Source organism: Gorilla gorilla, chromosome 2, assembly GCF_029281585.2.
Source record: "Gorilla gorilla gorilla isolate KB3781 chromosome 2, NHGRI_mGorGor1-v2.1_pri, whole genome shotgun sequence".
Classification (NCBI taxonomy): domain Eukaryota; kingdom Metazoa; phylum Chordata; class Mammalia; order Primates; family Hominidae; genus Gorilla; species Gorilla gorilla.
In genome coordinates, this window is record NC_086017.1 from 74,284,994 (window position 1) to 74,309,761 (window position 24,768).

The window sequence follows — 24,768 nt, forward strand, 5'->3', positions numbered from 1 at the left end:
TGGACTCAAATTGAAATTTTGTATCATTTTTACATGCTACAAAAATGTTACTCTTCTTTTGATTTTTTTTTTCAACAATTTAAAAATACGAAAACCATTCTTAGCTAGCAGGCCATACAAAACAGGTAGCAGGCTAATTTTGTCCCACAGGCTGCAGCTTGCCAACCCCTGGTCTAGAAGGTATGAAAAAGAAGGGGTTCCTCCTCTATGATATGTATTTTTTAATTTCTGCACATGTGTGAGATATTTTAATGTCTTTTAAAATAGTTATGTCTATTTCCAAAAACAGGTAATAATACAGATATACTGGCATAAAATGATAAATTTCCTGTAGAGAAAAAAACCCTGTAAGGTATTTCAACTTCTATCAGGGGTATTATTAAATGCCAATGACATAAAGTGAGCCAACCTGCAACCTTCTTATCAGCTAAGTATCTTTCCCTGTCTTGATGTTAGCCATAATTCAATCTATGCTTCCCCCCACCCCCACCCCCTAAAACGCCTTTCCTTGTTTTCCCGTTTCTTGGCATGTCAGTGACTGAGGGAGAGTGTTTTTCCTCTCCAAGCAAAATAATCAGTGGGAACCCATTTCTTAGCCAAATTACAATACATTAAAGGAAACCAGGCCGGCATCACCCCGAATTGCTGCCTCAGTCATCAATCAACACAATCGCCCAGGCAACTAAGGAGGGAGGCTTTTCAGGTCGCAGTCTTGGCTAGCCCAGTGAGTGCTGCCTCTGGAGCAACTGCAACCCGGCCAAAGCATCCCAGCTGGAAAGGCAGCCGTTGTCTGGAGACAAACAGCTCTGCATAATTATAACGATCTCACAACACTCCCCCTGCACTGGGCATTCCATGTCAGTTGCCCATGAAAGTGGGACTCCAGGAGGCTTGTTAGGAAAGCCCATCTTTTAATGCTCAAGTTGAATCTACATTTATCAGCAAAGCTGAAACGTTAAAGGGATTACAAGGGGCTTAGAATCCACTGGAGGTTCATTGATCTTGTCTTGCAAGCCTCATCTCCACACGCCCTTTAGAAAATGCTTTGGTCTGTTCCCTAGCTCTTTGGTTGCCTTTGATTTTACCACCACTCTCATCTAAGTTGGAGGGGGTGTTTCCTCTAGCCCTGATTCCAAAAGATTCTCAGATCCCTTTATTCTAAACTAAGAGAAGCTATTTGCATGTTCCCCTAGGTAGTGATATAGACCAGGGGTCAGCAATTATTTTCTGTAAAGATCCAGATACTAAATATTTTAGGTTTTCTGGGCTATACAATCTCGGCTGCAGCTACTCAAGTCTGCCACTGCAGCACGAAAACCTGCTCATTCAGGATTTGCAAGCTCCAATCACTTCCAGTCCCTGACAGGTAACCTAAATATCTGAGCCACAGATAAGATGTAAGTAAATGAGTATGACTTTGTTCAGATAACACTTTTTTCTGGGTACCCAAATCTGAATTTCACGTAATTTTCATATGTTGTGAAATATTATATTCTTCTTTTGATTTTTTCCCCAACCATCTAAAAATGTAACTCATGAGCCATACAAAACAGGAAAAGGGTCACATTGGGCCAGCAGGCTGTATTTTACTGACACCAGTCTAGACCTTTGCTATTCAAAGTGTGGTCCCTCAACCAGCTTCACAGCATCATCTTAAAGCTTGGTAGAAATGTAAAATCTCAGGCCCCACCTCAAATCTGTAGAATCAGAATCTGAATTTTGAACAAGAGCCCTCAGTAATTTGTATGCAAGTTTGAGAAGTCCCCGCCCAGAACACAGACTTCTGAAGTCAGACGGGGACAAAATACCATTAAGCAGTTGGCTGTGTAACCATAGGCAAATTACTTAACTCCTCTGAGACTCAGTTTCCTTACCTGTTAAAATGGATGTAAATAACTGCACTTACCTTCTAGGGCTGTCATGAATGATAAGGTAGAAAAGATGTAAAACACTTTCCTGGCATTGTCAAGCTTTAAAATGGTAGCTGATAGAGAAGCTTACTTTCTCTTTGGGGGAGATGAGATAGCTCATTCAGGATTTGCAAGCTTCAATCACTTCCAGTCCCTGACAGGTAACCTAAATATTTGAAGAGTTCCCTGAACTCAACTAGATTGCTGGAGAGGATGGTGAACTGAGGTCACGCCCATCTAAGGGGCAACTACTCAGCTCCTGCCAGATACTGTCGGAAATGCAGGAAAGTAGCCCTAATGTTACCTGGTCTTTGGATTTTTCAACAGAAGCCGGAAACCTGGGTTTATGTTAGAAAAAGCCTCCTTATTTAATATGTTGCATGGATCAAACAAAACCTATCTGCAAGCTGGATTTGACTCAAGGGCTTCCAGTTTGTGAGCACTGCTTTAGAGCAAGTAACAAGAGGCAGTGACTCACAAGAAAATGAGCCAAATTTGGTTTGGAGCCAAATCCCAGCAGCATTCTCCCTAGCCAGGTGACCTTGGGTTAAGTTACTTAACAACCCTCAGCCTCAGTTTTCTCACCAGGAAAATAATCACATCTATTTTATAGGGTTTAGTGAGGATTACATTAAAATGTATGTAAAACACGGAAGCACGATCCCGGACAAAGCAAGCACTCGTTCTTATTGCTGATGCTGTTTTGGTATTACTGTAATTATTACTATTATTATCCATCAGTTCTTGGTATGTAGATACGCAAATCTTCACTGTAAAAATGGCTATTTTTCTCTCCCTGTTCAAACTGGTTGCAAACAAGCAAGGCCAATTAATACCCACTCAGAAAGCTATCTTGTAGCAGGGTAAGCTAAGTGCTTAGTTATTAATGATTTTGTTCTGGCTGCAGTCCATGAAGATACCCTAATCTTCCTTAATGAAAATTTCCTCAGCAGCCCAGCCCTGCAGAGTCTCCCCTAGGCCACCCTGAAGTGATGTTTCTTCCAGGATAGGTCACCTGCAGGGAGCACTCCGCCGTGGCCACCTTTGCTCCCCAGCTGCCTTACATCAGGTGGAGGAGAAAGGTCCTGCTGACAATTGTGAGACCTTTGTACTCTAAGACCCATAAATACCTGTGTCTTGGAGGTTTTTGTTTTTTTGTTTTTGTTCTTTTTAGAAATTCTAAAAAACCCCACATTTGCTACCTAAAAGTGTGGGTGACAACAAAAATGTAAAGGGTATATGATCACTCAAGAAAATCCCCATAAAATATACAAGACTTCAACAGGACCATGGGTATCTTTCCTGACACAGAGGAAGACTCGACGTAGGAAAAGTAATTTGCCATACACAGTGCTGGGTGTTTTAACTCAGTGCTTCTCAATCTTTAATGCGTAAAAGCAGCAGCCAGGGATCTCGTTCAAGCTCAGGTTTGGATTGAGGAGGTCTGGGGCAGGGCCAGAGACTTTGCATTTCTAACAATCTCCCACGAGATGTTGATGTTGCCGGTACCTGCACCAGGTGCAAATGAGCACGATACTCTTCCCTTGCTTCATTTAGGTCTCTGCTCAGATGTCACCTTCTCAGAGAATCCTTTCCTGACTACTGTATCTAAAATGTGATTAGTGGAATAAGGGCAGGAATACTGTTTTGTTCTTTGCTGTGTCACCAGAGCACCTGGCGCAGAGCAAGCCCTCAAATATTTGTTCATTAGAGAGCTGCCAATTTGACAGGTGAGGAAGATGGAACTCAGGAAACCTAAGTCATTTGCTCAAGGTCACACAGCTTGCTAAAGCCATTGCAAATGCCAGCCCTGCTCTGTCTGGACTTCAAAGCCCCACCACGTCAGAGGGAAGCAAAGTTTGTTTACAACGTACTTCCTCCCTAGAACTTTAGTGCCGCCATGCCGGGAGGCAGTAACACAATTCTATCCTGTTTTTAAGAGATGCCTGCTGTGTGGACAAAGTACTGGAAGGGGACCAGAGAGGCCAGTGAAGGGGATGATGTTGTGAACAAGGGCAACAAGTGATCATCTTAGGGTTCCTTGGTATTTGGGGTGAGAACAGTTCCGTTCTCCCTGGGTCAGACGAAAGGCAGCATTCGGCCTCTGTGTCAGGCCTGCCTTTTCTTCCTACCCAGGCCCAACTCTCTCTCCCAGGGGCTCATGCTTGCCCCAGTGAGAGGGGTGTAAAGTGGGTTTCAAACTGCCAAAAAGAAGACCGTGCTGTGTAACCCAGAAATAGTTATCTCTCTTCTCTGAAAGGTCACCCAAAAGTATGCCCATGGGGAAAATGAGGGGATAAGAGCAAGCAGCTGCTGCCTTCCCAGCAATGGCTGGAAGTGCCATAAAAACCCTATTCATGGAGCCAAAGTGGTCTTTCTGCTGGGGTAGGGCAATTGCTTCAGCACGAAAATCTGTAAAGCCTGTTGAAATGGTCTCTTTCCAAAAGAATAGTTCCATAATGGGCTGAAAATAAAACACTTGTTTTCCCTTTGCAAAATCAGCTAGATTAAAACAGCTTAAAATTCTTCAAAAGGCTGTGATCATGAAGGTCTAGAGTGGCCCTGGACCCCTAGGATTCCCAGATACACTAGTTATGTCTCCTCCTGAGCAGTGGTTGAGGGGATGCTAAAAATCATTAACAAAATTAGCAAATATTTATGATATGCCTGGGACTGGACAAAGCATGTGTTTTTCAAGATCTCATTTAATCCCTACAATCATGCTCTGCATTAAATGCCATTATTATGCCCACTTAACAGTAGGGAAACTGGGAACTAGGGAGAGTAGTGACAGACAGGTGGTCAGGGATCACACAGTGAAGGAGACAAGTCAGGCTACACACCCACCCTGCACCACTGCCCCGCAAAGCCCCTGTTCAGAAGTTGACCCAAGGGCTGCACAGTAGGGGAGGAAAGGAAAGTTGGAAATCACTTACTCTGCTGTTCATTACTCTGCCTCTCCCACCCCCACTAGAGCACAAGATGCATCAAAAAGGAAGCACTCTGTAGTTTTGTCATGCTGGATTTGGTTTACAAAATAAGGCTTCTACACCTATTCTCATTTTTTCACCCATGTTCATATTTGGGACAAACAAGGGGCTGGGCTACAGCACACCTATTTGGGCTACCACATCGGTACCACTGATGAATGTCTATGTCTGCCAATTACATATTTATAAGGTCGCCTGCCTTGACTCTGACACAGAAGTTATTAAATGCTCGGGAGCCATAAGGGTTGCGCTCAGTGCCCTGAAACAAAGGCAAAGAGGCTGCCAGACCCATCTGAAGCAGGAACAAAAGCATTTAATTTCTGAAGGAGCTGGTTGGGAGTTTTCTTATAACTGGGTGCCCAGCACACATTACAAATGGGGAAAAGTAGAGATGCACTAACGCGGTGAGGGTACGGGGCGGGGGGCGGGGTGTGGAATCAAAGCAGGCTTTTCTGCCTAGCATCCAGAAAAAGCCCTCTTCATAAGCAGCTTGAGTGGTGGAGAAAGAGGGAAAGATGCGCTAATCCAAGAGAGAATCTGTTATGATATTGCACAATTTTCTCCTGTCACCAGTTTTTCCTTTTTATGAAGACGCCAGGGAGGATTCACCTTTTGCTTGAAACCAGCAAACTGACAGCTCGTAAGCCTGCACCCCAACTTTTCCCAGCCAGAGTCCCAGCAGCCAGATGCATTGGGAGGGCACCCAGCTCCCTTGTCTCCCAAACGTAATCATTCCAATCCAAGCTGGGGCTGCCTGGAAGTCAACACTCAAGGCACATTTAATAAGAAACATCTGGCCACCGAAGAGGGTTGACACGGCCCAGGCGGGCAGCAATGGATTTGTGGTTGGGACCCAGAGTTACAGGCGCTGAATTAAAAACACAATTGGAAAACACCAGCTAGTCCAGGGAATCCTACACATACAGCACTGTGGCACTTGGCAACACTGCCATGCCCAGGGTGAATTGTTTTGGAGTGAGTTACCTAGACACATAGTGCCCGTGCTAGGGATCCACAGTTCTCACATCAGTGAAACGCAGCCTTGAGCCCGGCTCTCCTGCATCTCCCAGTGTCTGGCCACCACTTCCACCTCCAATATTTGTAGCAGATGTAGCTCCGCTCTTAAAGAAACAGCCTTTGCATTCTTTCCATGTGACTTACAAGTGAGATTTAAGGCGGGGGGGAATATATATATATATATATATATATATATATATATATATATGTATGTATATTACATATTGCATATTTTATCTTTCTGTAGTGTTGTGCATTTACGGCTTCCTACCTCCATTTATGCAAGGCGAACCCAGGGCACTGGTCACCACAGGCGTTACATGGCTGGCCTCGCTCTATCCGCCCCAGTCCGGTCAACTTCAAAACAAAAAGACAACACACGCATGTCTCCACCACGGGGTCTCCCTCCACAGCCCCACTCGTGTCCCTGGCAGGATGGCCTGCCCCTCCCACCCCCACCCCCTCCTGTGATTTGACCCAACTGCTCCTCTTCTGTATGGGGGACACGGGGCGGGGCACTGCCAGTGCCCCAGGGGTGGTCTCCCGCCTGCTTGGGGAAGGGTGCGCGGACCCAGGCAGGTTGCCTCCGGCATGGGCACCACACCACCACGAAATGGCCACGGCTGGGGCTTTGTCTCCCCCAGACACCTTGGTCACGGGTTTCTAAGAAACAAAAGCAAGACCCTTCAGTTCCCTGGAGTCCGCAAGAAGCGAGCATCGGGCGCCTGCCCTAGACCGGGCTGGTGCTCCCGGAAAGGGGGCAGCAGAGGACACCCCAAAAGACGGCCCTAAAGTCCAAGTCCCCGCTAGAGCTCCAAGTGGCTGGACGCTGGAGCTTTGGTGCTGGGATTCCGATTTGCCCGGAGGGAGGGGGCTTTCCAGGGATCCCCCAGACTGTGACCCTGAGGGCCACGGTTCGGGTCTCACTGTCGCCCAGGCGGGGGGTCGGAACTTAACCCCTCCCGCGCCTTGGAGCGCTCTCTCGCGCCCTGGACGCGCCCCGCCCGCGGGGCCGGCTTACCTGGGGCCACAGGTGCGCAGCCGCGGGGCGCAGTGGGGCTGCGCGCGGGCGCTCGCGGCCGGCTGGAGGTGCCCGGCGATCGGCCCCGCTCGAGCGGGGGACACTCACCGAGCGGCTGGAGAGTCTTTTCCGGGAGCTCCGGCTGAACATGGCCGGACGCCTCCTGCTCGCAGCGCCGTCCGTCGGTCCGTCCGCGCCGCGGCCGGGAGGGCGGGTAGCCTGGGCGGGCACCCTCGGCGGCCGCTGGCCTGGCTGTCTCCGCCTTGCAGCCCCCGGCTCGCTCCGGAGCGCACGCCTACCCCTCCTCCCTTCCCTCTGCCTCTCCCTCCACGCCCGCAGGTCCCTCCCTCTCTCCCGGCATCCCCCCGCCCTCCCGGGTTCGCCCCGCGGTCCACCGGCTCTTCCCATCCCTCCCCCGCACCCGGCTGGGGCCACTTTCTCCCTTTCCCTGGCTTCTAGGCCCACTGGGCACAACTCCCGGCGCTTACCTGGTCCCGCCCCCGAAGGCTCGTCCCTCACCCTTGTCCCCAGCCTAGGGGCAGGGACCGTTTCACACCCCCCTGCCGCTGTAGCAGGGGTAGGGGAGTGGAGATGGAAGGATGAGGGTTGAGTTTGTTTAAGGTATAATCCACATACAGTAAATTCACCCTTTTTTAGTGCACAGTTCTGCCAGTTTTGACAAATTCGTACAGACCTGTAACCACCACCACAATCGAGCTGTAGAACAGCCCTCTCACCCCCGAAAATGGATTATTTTAAAAGTTTGTACCATGCCTAGAATCTAGTGTTCATTAGGTGTTGGGAGAGGAAAAGGAAGAAGAAGGGGAGGAGGAGGAGGAATTATGCCCCTATGTAATTGTACAATGCCTGGAATATAGTAGATGCTCATTAAGTAAATGTTGATTCATTGCATTCAAGCTTTGAAGCCATTGTGCCTTTAGTGCCTTTTTTCCCATTACCTTTTCCATCACTTACTAGTTGGTGATCTCCCCAAATTAACCTCTTTGTGCCTCTGTCTCCTTATCGATAATAATTTTTTTAAATGATGTAACAAGAGTCCTTATCTCACACCATTGTTGAGAGAGCTGAGCTGGGGCATGTATAGTTATTATAACAGGCACAAACTCAGGCTCATTAAAGATTAGCTGTCATGGCCTAGCATGGCTCACGCCTGTAATCCCAACACTTTCAGAGGGGGAGGCAGGACAATCTCTTGAGGCCAGGAGCTCCAGACCAGCTTGGGCAATCTGACTAGACCCATCTCTATAAAAAGTAAAAAATTAGCCAGTCATGGTGGTGTGCACTTGTAGTCCTAGCTGCTTGGTAAGCTGAGGCAGGAGGATCGCTGAAGCTCAGGAGTTTGAAGTTACAGTAAGCTATGATGGCCCCACTGCACTCCAGCCTGGGTGTTAGAGCAAGACCCTGTCCTTATAAAATAAATAAAAATAAAGATTAGCTGTCAAACGTAGTAAGTCTGAGAGGTTCAGGCCACATGCCCGCTTATCATTGATGTTTCTACTCAAATACCATCTTCCCTGAGAGAACTTTCCTCGCCCCCGCTGTAACATCTCTCGTACTAATATGATCTCGCACACATTAATATAATGTGTAGCATACATTGAAGTGATCTTGTTTGCTTATTTATTTGTCCTCACCCAAACTCAAGTTGCACAACAGAAAGGACATTGTCTTCTTGGTCTCAGTTGCCCTAGAGCCTGTAACAATGCTTGCCTCTAGTAGGTTCTCTATAAATATTTCTTGAAAGAAGACATTCTTCTCATTGTCAAAAAAGATAACTGTCCAAACTTAGTGTTTTACAGATGAGACACTGAACTTTGATGAAGAAAAGGTGTTTGCCTGGAGTGGCACAGCAAATGAGTGGCAAGGCCAAACCACCTACACCCGAAATTCAAAAGAATAGGGGGCCACAACTCAGACACACCCAGTGTATCAGTGTCAGCTGATTGTCCTCATGCCTAGACAGTAAAGTTCAGTTTGGTTTCTGGGCCAGAATTAGGGTGAGGCAAAGAAGGCCTTTACTTTAGGAGCAAAATGTACTGGGATGCTAAGAAACTCAGTAACCAAGATAAACCATGTTTTTATTCAATATTCTAAAGAATAAAAGTTAACAGCAAAAAAACTCCATGATGAACAGAATATCATTTTAAACAAAGACAGGATTCTACCCCATACTTATATAACCCTGCCTCACTCACCTTATCTTAATCCTGGCCCTGGTAAAAATGTTCCAAAACTCAGGGACATTAAGGATAGACTTCCTTATATTGCTTTATCTAAGTTACTCACCACCAACTATCACCATTAGATGATATACCCCCAGAGGGTAAATGCCCCCGGCTTTTCTATCTCTTCATTAGCCCAGGCTTAGCACAGCACCTGGCTCATTTCAGATGCTCAACAAACATTTGTTAAATAACTAAATCTAAGGCAGTAGATTAGGCAGGGGTTGGGGGAGGGGATGTAAGCAATCACAGCCCCAGGTTATAGTCAGTACCAGGGCTGGATGCTCACCTGGCTTTCTCAGCAGGGCACCACACACCCAGCTCTGTACTGCACGTGGCCTTGTATCTGGAGGAAAATGCCAGGAGGTTAGGGAAGTGCTCGTATTGTGATTGTGGATATCGCCTATTAGTATTTTAATTATGAAAATTTTTAGCAAAGGTCAGTAACAAAATTAGTGCATTACAAGTTTCCAACAGATGGAGGGTGAATATCTTGAGGAAGTGTTGCCTTATTCAAATTCCCTCAAAGGAGCTACAAGAGCTAGGAGCAGGTGTCTTGCCTCGGATGTGGCTGGTGGAGGGTGCAATGATAACAACATCATTGGGAGCATGTGTGGAGTGTTTCTGGCCTTTAACTTTTATTGTGTGGTCAAAGAGGAGATGCCAAGAAGATGTGAGTGGACTTTAAATGTTGTATGAATAAGCCAGGTGCATGTGGCCCAATCCCAACCCACAAACAGTGCTCCAAGGGTTTCTCCCGATGCTTGCCATAAAAAGAACCCCCTCCTAAGCCCAGTCCCCACTGCTCTATTTCGTCTGAGTTTGAGCCAGTATTCTATGGGCTTATTTACCCCTGAGGTTCATGTATGAGAGGTAGTATCTTCCTTATCTATTGAACAACCACCTTATCTTGCTTAGAAAGACAAAGTTTAGTAACCCAGGAAGGAAAAAAACATTCTTGCTGTCAGCTGCAAGTGAATAGTAGACAGTTTTCTTTTGCTTTATCACTGCATTTGCTGTTCATCGACATCTTTGATGTATGTTTTTTCTTCATCTCTTAAGGCAATACAGTTACTAAAGGAACTTGAAGAGATCCTCATACATAATTGTCAACACGGGGAGACGCCTTTGCTATAATGTAAGGTGGAAAAACAAAACCCGAATAGACTGTTTGCCTGTAATTGCTCCTAAAATATGCATCAAGAAACTGGAAAGAAATACACAACACGTTAAAATGTATTGATCGTGAAATTATAAGGTTTTGTTTCCTTTCTGCCTCCTAAATCTGTTTCCTATAATGAACCTCTGTTCATTTCATAACCAGAAATGTAAAAGTATTTATCTAAATTGAGAATTGTGCCCTTGTTGCCTGAGGTCTTCTTACATCAAATCTGGATCAGCTGCAGCGAGAAGCTCTGTGTCTCCCCTTCTTTTGACCTATATATAGGTTCCTGTCTTGTGTAGTTTGGCTTTTCTATTTTTTTTTTTTTTTTTTTTTTTGTATAAATCTGTGACTTTTAAGCCAGGCAAAGCTTCTGGCCCACTGTGCTCACATACCTGCGGGAAACCTCAGCAATGTGTCCAAAAAGTACTTTCTAAACTAGGAAAGAACACAGTAGCTCAGAGCAGCTTCACACATGTGCACACTTATTTCCGTGACCTACCAGAAACAACTCTGAATGTGGCAAAAGGGGTAAAATCTCCCTGAATAGTAGCCAACACTTAGCAGCTCTATCAAAGCGTCCTCTGAGTCAGAAGTCTACAAATGGTAATTTTAAAAAGAGTATTTAAAGCCATGGTGATGGGGGAGTTCAGGATGACTGGAAAGATGGTTTTTTTCTTAGTGGTGGGTTTATAGAGGGGCTTTCCTCCTCCTTCCCAATGAGCACTCTTCTGTAGTCTATACATTTTCTTGTCTAGGCATGAATCAGACATATGTCATCAGAAAGAATTAAATCAGGAGATAACTGGAATAAAGAGAGCAGTGCAGGTGGGCTGTTTCACAGGATTTAAATAATCTTAAATGTATAAGTATATCCTAATATACTTAAAGCAAAAATATCTGAAAAGATATAAAGTACTACACTAAACAGCATATATATTTCTCTTTGAAAAGCCTTGGAATTGTGTGGTGCCATGGGCTCAGCTTATCCTGAAAAGCAAATTACAAAGAAAAAGGAAAACTGTAGTTTGAGGGACAGTCATGACAGTGTTGTTTCTAAGACGAAAAGAAAAATCACATGTAAATACCTAACATTAAAGGATCCATTAAGTAAAAATAAATAATGGTACATCCTTCCAATGGCATTCTGCCCAGATGTTAAAAACGATGTAGGATATGAGAAAATTTTTTAAAACCAGGCTACAAAATAACAATATGAATTTACATTTGCAAAAGATTTGGGGTACCTCTTATACTTTCAAAGATACACACATATTTGGAAAAAAGAAGTCCAGCGACTATAACAAAAAATGTTACTGGTTAGGATTGTTTTAGGGATTGAATTTCAAGTGATTTAATAGTTTCTCTTTTGCTTATCTAATTTTTTAAAACAGAATGTGTTTTCCTTTTATAATAATTAAAAGTGAAAATATAAAATAATTACTTGACTTTTTGAAGTTCTTGAAGACTAAGAGTTATCTATAGATGATAAAATATAGAGGGCTTTTGTTACTTTTTCTTATCTATATATTCTTAATTTCTACAGGAAGCAAGTATTGTTTTGAATTAAGAAACACTTTGAAACTGGAAATATAAATGGGTTTCAAATATTCATAATTATCGTGTACAACAAATACTAGTTTTCTTTAGAAAGAAAAAATTTCAAATTTTATTTCTTCACAATTTTCTGGAGTTGTTTTCCCCATGAACATATGTGTCTTTTGTAATAATAAAAAAAGTATATTTTTGGTGCAGCTCTTCTATCACTCCCTTTAACCAGGGATTTGAGGACTTTTGAGTACTGTGCTCCCTGTTTTCCCAATACTCCTAAACAAGCACAAATATGCAAAGTTGACTTTTTGATAATCCCTTTCACTTGTGTCCCAGTCCACTGTTTGCAGAATACATTCAAAAGTATTATATTGGGACTCCAAGACTCACAGTGAGGTCAGAAAAGAAAACAAACACTCGCTGAAGCTGTGTGACTTCCCCGACACGTATGCTGGTAAGAGAAGGGGGTTTCAGGAGGAATGAAACCTAGGTGTGTTGTCCCAAGTTTTCATGATCCCTTCCCGTCTTTGGGGATAGCTTTCTGTTAAGATGTTCTCTCTCACACACACAGACACACATGCAAACACACACAAGACTGCCCTGCTGTGCACCTTCTGGGTGTACCCAGTGCCCCTTCACACAAAAATGCATCTGAAGGACCAGCATGGGTCTGAGGTAACAGCATATTTTGGGGGAGGTGGGTGGACTTTCTCTTGCTGTTTTCCCCTTGACTGCATTTGTTTCCCCATAATCCCCAACCACTCTCTCCAGCTCACCTGGCAAAGCTGCTAGTTTCCCTGAGCTCTCCTCCAGCCTTTGTATCATTTTTCTGCATTGACTGAGTTTGTCATAGCTTCCATTAATTGAATAGAAACCATGAAAAGGGGAGGAGAGGCAGTTTCCACGCACACTATTTCCCCTATTTCGCTAGTCTATGCTTGAGCGTCATCAAGAAACCAAGGTTATTGGTTTGCCACACAGAGCTCATTTTTCTCCTCAATTCTAACTCAAAAATAAATTCTCTCTCTCTCTCTCTGACACACACACACACAGACACACACACACAGAGAGAGAGAGAGAGAGAGAAATTTAACGGCCTCTGTCTCACTGAGATTCAGAATTACTGAGTGGTTCCCAAACTTTCTGTGCTATACTGTCCAATAGTAGAATTTTGGAGAGTTCAATTGAAGGGATTAAAAGACTCAAAACAAGACCAAACAGGTCAGTAATGAGGACAAAGCAATTGTAACTATAACGTAGGACTGGTTGTCCTTTTCACTTGGCCTTTATCGCTAAGCCTCTTTAGAACAATGTCTCTCAAATTTGGCTGCATGGCAGGAATGACTTGGGAACTTTAAGAAAACTCTAATGCCCAGGCCACACCCCAGGCCAATTAAATCAGAATTTCAGGGGTACAGCCCAGCCATCAGCATTTTAAGAACTCCCCATGTGATTCCAGGCTGCAGTTGTGTGGCAGAACTGTGGACTGCATGACCTTTTAGGCAAAGGCTTTTCACGGCCAGGTTCTTTGGCTGAGATGTGAATCTGCTATGCTTTCTTCTTCTTACCAGAAGCTGTGCCCAGCTTGACACCCACTGGAGTGACCTCATCAACAGTAACAGTTTATAACATGTATCTAAAGAGGGTGGGCCTGGGGTTCCGAAGGGCTTTGTGTTTGCTATGCCTGGGTGCAGGCAGCTGAGTGTGGAGCACTTAGGACAGGGCTAAACCCAGCTGTCTTGTAAAGGAATAAAAGAATGGGCAAGGGCTAAGGAGGGTGACAGAGGAGAATCACCTTATTGGCTGTGCAGACAGGGATTAGGGGGAGAGATGTGTCCAATGGGGATTGCTCAAACAAAATGTTGTTCAGTGCCTGAGCTGGCCCCACCGCAGGATGTAAGGAATCTTCCGTAAAACCATATTATTTTCAGATGCTTGACGTGCCTAGATCTTAGGGAATCCTGGAAGAGAGCTGAGCTTTGTGTTGAGGCTGGCAAAGGGCCATGTCTGAGCTGGCTTCTGGTAACAAGAAGGAAGTCTACACCTGGGCTTCAAGAGTGTGAAGTCAATTACAACAAATTAATTAAGCTCATTGGTCAGAATGTGTTGGAGCACTTGTGCTGGGCTCGTGGCACCCTGTAGAGATCCAGTGGACTGAGGCCTGGTTAATGCTACAGAAAAGGCTGGCTTCTGTACTCAAATGAACATCATTCGACAGCTTCTGATCACAGAGGACAACCAAACGGACAATGTTAATGAAATTATTAAAAAGTCTCCAGTTCCAGAAAATGGCATGGATTTCACTTCTCACATTTACCCTAGCTTCCCAACAGACAAACAGGTTGCTTTAAAGTCCCAGAGCTAAGTGATTATTTCGGTTGAGACAGAGTTTTCATGTTTTGGGAACAATTTGATCAAATGGTCTGATTTGTCAAGGTTTCAACCAATTGGACTGTCTTACCTGCAATTTCCATGAAGCGTTTCTTTTTCTTTCCTATCAGCCCCCTGAAAACCAAACCTGACATAATATCTTGATAAGGCCCCTTCCTGATTCTTTCCATCTGGGAAAGTTGTCTCATTTGTCTAGCCCAGAAGTTCTTAACCCTGGCTACACACTAGAATAATCTGGGGAGTTATTTTCTTTAATATGTCATGTCTGGTCCCATCCTAATCAATTAAATCAGTATTCCTGGGACCAGACAATGGCTAGTTTTTTTAAAGCTCTCCAGGTGAATTTAAAGTCTAGTCAGGATTGAAAGCCTTGAATCCATCTCTTTTCCCATGATTTCTTTACTCATCCTCCTAGGTTTTCCTTCTCTGTGCTCATGCTACATTATCCTCATCTTACTTTTATACCTGCCATCTCACTATGCAAAGTAGACAGTATATCTCTTTTGCACAGATAACAGGAGAAGGAGACAGATCAGGACAAGACTTTTAATTCTTTGCTTCTCAAAGGTGATGTCAGAGACCAGCAGCCATGAAATTATCTGCAAGCTCATTCAAATTGCATAATCCTAGTAACTCAGAATCTGCATTTAAACAAAACCCCTAAGCAATATGAATGCACACTGGAGTTTAAGAAGCACTGTTCCAATTAACCCATAACACATCCCCCTTAAAGGACCATCCTACAGCCCCTCTGTGATTTGCCAGAGTGGAACTATGTGGTTCAAACCCTCAGTCTCCCCAGGTACTGGCTCTGTATGAAGCCCTATTTTAAATGCTTCTACAGACAACCATTCATTTTAACCTTGCTACAGCTCTGTGGGACTGGCTTACTATTATTCCTAACTGGAATAAAACAAGGTTCAGAGAAGTGAAGTGACTTGTCCAAGCTACTGACGGATTCAGGATTTTAATACAGGTTCCATTTGATTCCAAAGTTGGTTCTATTTACAATAAAACAGATGTCACCGTGCTTCATCCAGAAACAGGTGAGCACAGAGTAGGTGAGACAGCTGGTGCAATCCTAGCTCTTCTTGCTTTGGACTGAAACTTGCAAGACCATTTCTCTGCTGCTGCCTGAAACTTGCAAGACCCTTAATCTGCTGCTAGCAATAAAAGAGAGACTAGTTGTTCTGCTCCAGCAGCAAGTCAATATCTCACCTTGGAAATGACTAAAAAAAAAAAAAAAAAAAAAGTGGTGTTCTCATCAACACTGAGAACTCCCCCAAGAGAACACAGTCTGTTTGGCCTCTTGGTAGGACCCTTCTGGATATGTAGTTCATTTCCTCTTCAGCAGAGAATTTGGTCTCTTGAGTATTAAAACGTATGCTTTTCTTTTGTGTTCTCTTTTTGCAAGCCAAAAATCATCCAACCAGACAACCCTTTCTCTGTCATGTATGGGACATGTACAATTTTTAAATGGTTGTTAAAAAAAAAAAATTGGAACTTCAGTTTAAATGGACTAAAACTTCCTACATAGCGTGCAACTGGGGTCAGTATGGCCAAGATGTTAAGTGCCCATGAAGTCACCTCTTTTGTCTTTTAAAAGGATAATCAATGCCATAGACTAGGTTGAAAACTAGATCCAAGCAGAGGCCCCTCACATTCCTTGGGCATGTAAAATGGACAAGTAGACTGAATTGCCATTTCTTCATAAAAGTGGTTGCCAGGATTTGGATCTGTATGAGTCAGAGCAGCCTAGCTAGTCCAATGAACAGCAAGTCTCACAGGCCTATCAAAAGAGCTGTTTCATGCATTTGCTCACATCATAGTCTGATGCAAGTGAGGCAGGGGAGGGGGCGAGAGGAGGGGAAGAGCGAGTGGGAAGGTAGTGCTCTGCTCCGCCCAGACATTCAGGCTTATAATTCTTCTGAGGGCTGCATCTGCCATCTTCCAGAACTGCAATGTCCAATATGGCAGTGATGTCATATGTGACCATTTATGTTTAAATGAATCAAAAGTAAAAGTTCACTTTCTCTGTTGCATTAGCCATATTTCCAGTTCTCAAAAGCCACATGTGACTAGATTCTACTATACTAGATGCACAAAATAGAAGATTTCCATAATTCCAGAAAATTCTATTTGACCACTTCCTCTAAATTTCAGAGTGCTCCACCGGATTGTCTGAATCTGACCTGCAGACAAGAAAAGAGAAGGTAAAGAGTCAGTGAGGACTGGTGGACATATTTTCCCCAAATTTCATTGGCACAAGCTTGAGACATGGCCTCCTTTACTGCAAGAGAACTGGAAAGCATCATCTAGCTTTGGGCCTAAGAAGAGGAGAAGCACGGACATGCATGAGCCCTTGGGCATCCCTGTCCCAGTGGCCTTATCAGAATTGCAATACTATCTCACACTGCATTCCTTGTATTCCTAGGAGAACTGGCCAGGCTTCTAAAGAACATAACCTTATTTTGGATTAGGCCTCAGAGATGTTAACTCTTGCTGTCGGTAAGGGTTGACTCAGATGCAGAAACTCAGACAATAGTTAACCACTTCACTTGAAAGAGAAAGCCTCATATGACATTCATCTCATCAATGGCAAAGTGTATGAAAAAGTGATTCTGTTTTTATATTCTAAATCAGGAGTTGGCAAATTTTTCTGTACAGGGTCAGATAGGAAATATTTAAGGCTTTGTGGATCATACAGTCTTTATTGCAACAACTCAACTCCACAATTGTAGTACAAAAGTGCCATAGATGAAGGAGAGTGACAGTGTTTCAATATAGCTTTGTTTACAAAAGCAGGCGGTAGGTCCAGTTTGGTCTAGCATAGTTTGCTGGCTCCTGCTCTAAGTCTTCACCAGGTCCTCTTCACTTCCTAGCAGACTCACCTTTCTCTTCTTCCTGTCCCCTCCAAAAAAGAATGGTAAAAAGAAGAATGGAAATGTTGGTATATGTAGAGAGCCAACATTTTTCAGTGCTAAGCACTTTACTCAAGTTAATTCTCACAACACCTTGAGAAAGATTTTTATGGTTGCCCATTTACAGATGAGGAAGCTGACACACAGAGAAATTAAGTCATCAGGTTTAGCTCATGAAGAGACTAAAATTCTAAGTGTGATGGCATAATTCACTATAAGTCACTGGTGCATGAAGCAGTATTGTTTAATATCCCCCAACATGGTAATCAGGGAAGAACTTAGCCATAGACATTATCAGAGGGAGGGAACTAGAGTAGGGCATGGGGAAAAAAAATACATACCTGAGTTGGTAGTTGATGGGATTTGTTTGTGAACACCTATGACACATGTTAGGGGTGGGGAGATGGCAAGAAGAATGAGGAGCAAATGTGTAAACCATGTAGGGGTCTGTGGTCTTGCAATGGCAGATGGGGAAGTAATTATTGTGATGAACACAAGGCTTATTAATGTGCAACAGTGCCCAATTTTAACCCTTTCCTGTCATTTTCAATAAAGGGAATTTTGTCTTTGATATCTGCTTCTCCTTTCCCCAGTTTCTGGCTTAAAAAAATGCAAAATCAGGATGTTGGGCAAAAAGAAACAGGCCCAGGTAGAATGGAAGAAAGGAGGAAAGATTTTTGTTTATTAGACATTTCATGGGCTCTCCTTTGTTGTGAAAAGTCTGGGTAATGGGCAAGGCAGAGAGAGGGATGAAGGCAGTCAGAGAGGCAAAATCAACCTAAATACTGTATTGCTGAGAGAGAACAGAGGTCAAAGACAGAGAGCCTGAAAAGGCAAGTGGGCTGCTCTTGGAGATGTTTGGGTTTGGGGTGGTGAATGAGAAGCTTTGGTATAACTGAGAAAATCAAGAAAGAAAGAGAAAAGGATTTTGAGAAATGCTACCATGGGTTATCAGCTGGGCCCCTTATAACATTCTCTGGGTATTGCAGGTAAAGTCTCCATTGTAATTATTTTCACTTTGGAAGATGTGGCTCTACGCAGAGATTGGACTACATGGGGCCTTGGGATTTATTTGGGTTACACTAACAAAATGTCTCCATTTTTTGCTCCCTGAATTGGAGGAATCTAGATTATATGAAAAAAAAAAAAAGAATTACAATAGGCACAGCAGTCCAAGAATGGAAAAGGCTAGCTCTTGAGGAAGAGAATTTTCCATCTCTACAAGTGTTCAGGTAATCACCTATTGTGACATTGAGGAGGGAATGCAGGAGCTGTAGGGAAGTGGGTTCCTCAACCTGGCTGAGCATCAAAAGAATCACAGCTTTCACAACCCACAGCCCCAGGCCCCTTCTATTTCTGTCATGTTGTGGAGCACTGACCTTTTACAAAAGCTCTCCAGGGGATTCAGAGCTTTGGGAACCAATGATGCCAAGAGCTGGGCAACGTGATCTCTACTGCTGCTTCCAAGCCTGACAGCATTATCCTCCATGAACCTCTCCTTTGTAAAAGCATAACATCATAGGAGTATTTAGCCAAAGCACATTCTGTTAAAAGGGAAGTGTGCTTAAAGGATCTCTCAAATAAGTAAAGAGAAATAGAAGGAACAAAGTCACTGTGAAGGTACATCCTGCTTCTTTTTGGGTCTCCTTGGATGATATTTTAGACACATTAAACTAGTCCACTGATTTATTTATTTTAAGGGCTTTTTTTTTCCAGGTCTTTGGGGCTCCACGCTTTCTCTGCATTCACTCCTAAAACTCCTTTAATGAGAAAATAGTGCCAGGTGGAAAAACAAAAATAGAGAAGAGGTTCTCAGGCCAGTCACAAAAATTATTCTAGAATCCAGGTAATTGTGGCTGAGAGCTGTATCTGGAAAATGGTGAGTAAATTACATTTTTGTAAATGCAGCCATATGTGGAAAGCTGTGAGGCAGCTCCTTATGAAAAAGGCTAAGTTAGAGGAAACTTTCTATAAACCGAGTGGATATCAAGATTTTTATCTTTAAGGTTTTCCCCTGAATTGCAAAAGTAATATGTCTATTTTAGAAAATATGGGACACACACTTAGAAAAACAGAAAAAAAAACTTAAAGTACACATAATTCCATCACTGCAAGAAAACAATTTTAAATATTTTGGGATATAGCCTTCCAGGTGAACACATATATACACACATATATACATATAAATATGTACATGTAATAAACCTTTTTCAAAAAATTGGGATCCAACTATACCTATTTCTTTGCAACCTGCTTTTTCCCCCCACTTCATCTGTCGTGATTATTTTCTCACACCACAAATACTTTTCCACAGCAGTTTCCAAAGGCTGCATAAAATTCTATCCTATTAAACCCCATTGTTGGACATTGAGGTTGTTTCTAATTTTTGACATGATAAATAATGCTTCTCATCTGCATCAGTATTATTTTAGATGAAGACACACGCGGATATACCCAGCGATGCCAAATAAAACAGTGCCATTGCTAAATGTGATCTCATGTTTTATGCATTCTAAAATATCGAAACTGTGGTTTGGGAACTGGTTAACTGTGGCTCCAGTGTGCGAATATACCACTTCTTCTGGGCTGAGCTGCGGCCAGCCAGGTCACCTAGGGGGGTGGGGGTCAGGAGATAAGCACCTCCCCTCAGGTGCTCCAATTCCTTGGGCTCAGAAAATCTCTCTCTGTCCTTCCAATAATAATATTCAAGGGAAAGAAATGAGGGGAAAAATTTGATGGCTTCTGTTTCAGGTTGAATTATGCCACCCCCACCCCTCCCCCCGCAAATTCATATGTTCAAGTCCTAATCCCTGATATCTCAGAATGTGACTGTATCTGGAAATAGAATCTTTAAAGGGGTAAGTAAGATAAACATAGGTCATTCAGGTGGCTCCTTACCTAATATAACTGGTGTCCTTATAAGAAAAGATCAGGACACAGACACACAAACACACACACACACACACACACACACATACAGGGAAGACCATATGAAGACACAGGGAGAAGACAGTCAACTGCAAGCCAGGGGGAGAGGCCTCAGAAGAAACCAGCCTTGATCTTGGACGTCCAGCCTGCAGAATTAGGAGAAAATAAATGTCCGTTTTTTAAACCACCCAGTCTGGGGTACTTGGTTATGACAGCCCTAGCAAACTAAGACAGCTTCCTAACACATCTTCAGAGAAATGTTTCAGGTAAGTCAGAGTCCTAAGAGCAGGCAGCTGGAGAGTTAGAGTCAGAGAGAAGGGACTTGAAATGGAGGGTCTAGGACTCAGGAGCCACCTGATCTTCAGCATGCCCCTGCATGCTGAAATTTTTGGCTACGTATTACATATTGGCTACATAGTCAATAGAGCTAATATGTGGCCAAAAATTTTAGCATCCCAGCCTCAGCATCCTCATCTTTATACTAGAGACCAAACTCTTGTGATAAATAACACCCACTGTATTAGTCCATTTTCAAGCTGCTGATAAAGAGATACCTGAGACTGGGAAGAAAAAGAGTTTTAATGGACTCACAGTTCCACATATCTGGGGAGGCCTCACAATCATGGCAGAAAGGCCAAAGGCACTTTGTACATGATGTTGGCAAGAGACAATGAGAGCCAAGCCACAGCAGAAACCCCTTATAAAAACATCAGATCTCATGAGACTTATTCACTATCATGAGAATAATATGTGAGAAACTGCCCCCATGATTCGATTATCTCCCACCAAGTCCCTCCCACAACATGTGGGGATTATGGGAGCTACAATTCAAGATGAGATTTGGGTGAGGACACAGCAAAACCATATCACCCACCTTTTGGAGGATTCTGAGGATGCCAGATGTGAAAAGCGCCTGGCACAGTGCTTGGTATGTAGGAGGCATGGGATGAACTGTGTTAGCCAGTGGCCTGTACAAGCTTATCTTCACCCTGTCAAATAAAGCGAGTCTTAATTAACCATATAATATGTAAAAAGATAATTACACATTTGGAACTTTTGCTTTAAGGCAGATTCACTTTGAGCCCACACAGTGCTTCTTAAAAACACTTCAAATTAGTTGTCAATATTTTAACAACAGGAGATTCTACACAAATTCTGGATTTCTGGCTATTTGAAAAATCAACAGATCCGGAAGCCCTAGGCCGCCATTCTCTGGCTCACTGTGGTTCCTGGGCAAGGGACGTAGCTGTGTCACCTACTGGGCCGTGTAGCATTGAATCTGTAACCTGGACCCTAATGTATAAACTGATTTTTATAAATAAAAATACATACACGCATACACACGGAGAATAAATGTATGTGTGTGTATGTGTGTGTGTGTATGTATTCCTTAAGTCCCATGTCTCTTTGCTTCATTATTTCAACATCTTTTCTTTTTAAAAAAATTCACTTTGATTCCAGATTCATGCCTTTGGTGTCTGATTCAGCAAAACTGGTCTAAAAGCCCTATTGCACCATACACCCTAGAAATGTGGATGAAACTACAATTCCCCTAGTTTAACCTCTCATTTTACTCATGAGGCAATACGGCTAATACGTGGCTAAAAATTTTAGCCTTGAAAGGGGCCTCAGAAATTAGCTAGTCTTTGTAAAACCCTCGTTGTTGCTAGAAACCTCAGAGATTTAGGAAACCTTTTTGTTATTTGATTTGATTTTTACAAAAACCAAAAACAAACTAACAAACAAAAAAACCCAGGACCAAAAACAAAAAACAAAGGAATTCAAACATTTAATTAGTCATGTTAATTTGTTTTCCATTCCCTCCAAGCGATCTCCAGGCATTACTAAAATGTTCCCAGGTATTTCCTAAAACAGGTTTACCTCCACCCAGCCCTGTGAACCTCAGCATCGTCTTGTATCAGTTGCTAGGTAACTGAGGAAGATTTATGCACATCTATTGTTAATTTTAAAGACAATTTTCAGCTCTGCCATAAACATCAGTAGAAGCAGACACCACACTTGCACTGAGACATTCCTCTAGCCTTCCCTGAGATGGGGCATTCCAGGGCATATCTACAAAATCCAAAATATTCTGGTTTAAAAAAAAAAAAAAAAAAAAGAAAATGCTGGTAAATTCCCAGCTGTCTGCAAAAACAGTTCAGCAAATTTGAGACATTTGGGCCCATCTCCAGTACCCTCTTGTGCCAAATCTATTATAAGTTTTATTCAAAGAGTATCATCTGCCCTCCCAGTTTGCCTGCATTTAATTGTGCATTTCAAGTTTGCCCAAAATTTAATATTGTGCTTCTCTCCCCCATTCTTTCCAGCAGCACCAAAATTTAGTCCTTTGTATCCCAGAAGCATCTGCAAAATTATTTCTCAACCCAGTGGTTTCATTACTTTTTAAAGGGTTCTTGTTAAGCCCAACAACCATTTACACTGGTTTTGACCAAATGTATGGATTTTGTTGCCACTGTTTGGGTAAGTGATGGGGGGACCCAGTTTATATGACGGGCACCCAAACGAATGTTTTATAGAGTGATCATAATTATAATGACCCTTGGCTTGTGGGAAGCAGTTCATGTCTTACTACAGGCTTCCCGGGGCATTCCATCATCAGATTCTCACCACAACCCCGTAAGAAGCATGTTTCGTGGCATCGTCATTCTAGCTTAGATGACTTCCTGACTTCAACACTGCTAGCTGGTGGTCTGGCCTTGCCTCCTCCTAACTCATCCTCTATACAGTCTCCAGAGAGGTCGTTCCAAATGGAAACCCAAACATGCCAGTCTCCTACTTAAAATCAGCCTGATGTTTCATGGTTCACATTTGCAACATGGAAGAGAAGGGCATCTGTGATCTAGCCCCTGTCTACCTCTTCAGCCTTATTTCCCGTCACCCTTCCCTCACATTTTTTATCCTGGCTGTGCTGCCTTTTATATAGTTCCCTGCACACCATGCTGTCTTCTTGTCCCTGGGTCTTTGTTCATATGGCTTCCTCTGCCAGAGATACCCCACCATCTAATTATTACACTAATGCCCAATACCAAAGCATTCTCTGACCCCATCTCTGCCTCACACCTGAAGAGTTAGATGCACTCCCCTGTGCTTCCAGAATACTCAATGCATATCTCATCAGTGCATCTATGGAATTACTTTATAATTATCTGTTCATCTGTCTGTCTTCTTCTAAACCTAAAACTAAATGTTTGAGTATTTTCCAAGGGAGTGCTTATACCATCTTCTTCCTCTGAGTATCTCCCAAGACTAGCACAGTGCCCAGCACATCATGAGCATTAGTTGGTGGCAGGGAGGGAGTAAAAGGGAAAGGGAGGGAGATCTTAAGAGGGAGGCCTATAGCACCATTGGCCTGATTCCACAGATAAAGCAGCCCAGCCTCCAAGAAATTCAATGACCCAGGCAACACAATTAGCAAGTGGAATAGCCAGCATTTGAATGGGAGAAAGATCCTTAGAAATAAGTGAACACAGGCCGGGAGCGATGGCTCACGCCTGTACTCCCATCACTTTGGGAGGCCTAGGCAGGCGGATCACAAGGTCAAGAGATCGAAACCATCCTGACCAACATGGTGAAACCCTGTCTCTGCTAAAAATACAAAAAAAAAAAAAAATTAGCTGGGTGTGGTGGCATGTGCCTGTAATCCCAGCTACTCAGGAGGCTGAGGCAGGAGAATCACTTGAACCCGGGAAGTAGAGGTTGCAGATAGCCGAGACAGCACCACTGCACTTCAGCCTGGCGACAGAGCAAGGCTTTGTCCCCCAAAAAAAAAAAAAAAAAAAAAAAGAAAGAAAGAAGTGAACACATCCTTTCATACAGTGGAGAGAGCTTCTGTTTGCATACCTGCAGGGATGGGCTGATCACTGCCTCTCCAGGCAGCCATTTTCATGGCTGGTCAGCTAGGCTATGAAACAGTTCATTCTCTGGAGGTGCCAAAGCCCGTTTCCCAGTGATTCGCATCAGCCCGGTTTCACTTTTGTCTTCTGCTGTTAGACACTTCCTCTTGTCAGAGCAGAAACCTCAGACTTCATATTCTGTAGATAAATCACCCTCGATTTGCTCCCCCCTTCCTCAATCACCACCAAAAAATGCAAAAATCACCAGATTCTTAGCCTAAACACAAGCAATTTCTATGTACTATCTAATCCAAACATCCCAAAAACACAAGTTTAAAAACATGCTGGAGATCACACAGCTAAAAAGTCACAAATCAAGCCTAGACCCCAAGGGGTCTAACTCCAAGTTCATGGACTTAACCACCTCACAATATTCTTGCCTGTCTGAGCCCTTTAGCTATTCAGCAGTGAAAAGCTAAGCAGATTAAAAGCACATAATTCTCTCTCTCTTTCCCTCTCTCTCTCTCTTCCTCCCCTCCCCCCCTTCCTCCCTCTAATACTGGGTTTATGAAGACCTAGCAGACCTCTCTCCTCTGAGGATTATTTTTCAAAATGAGTTTCTTTCTCATCCCCCCTCTCATCTCAAGCCCCATCAGAGGAAGAAAGATCGCTGGGCTGCTGGCTGTGCACATACTGTGTTATTCATGGGGTACGCACCAGGATGGGCCAGCTCATTAGGTTCAAAGCCTCGAATTAATTTTACATTACTGTCCCCAGAGG

General features: G+C 43.5%; 1 long non-coding RNA gene across 2 annotated transcripts; it reads right to left on the reverse strand.

The window, feature by feature from the left end:
* Positions 1-15,236: 15,236 nt before the first annotated feature.
* On the reverse strand, positions 15,237-24,133 carry LOC129532786 (uncharacterized). 2 transcript variants are annotated; one of them, XR_008678708.2, is made up of 3 exons: positions 23,996-24,133; positions 21,009-21,123; positions 15,237-16,477 (listed from the first exon to the last, which is right to left on the reverse strand). It is a non-coding gene; the product is annotated as an uncharacterized lncRNA (long non-coding RNA). The 2 variants fall into 2 exon arrangements; XR_008678709.2 differs by lacking the exons at positions 21,009-21,123; positions 23,996-24,133 and adding exons at positions 18,586-18,704; positions 20,105-20,165.
* Between the last annotated feature and the right edge of the window lie 635 nt (positions 24,134-24,768).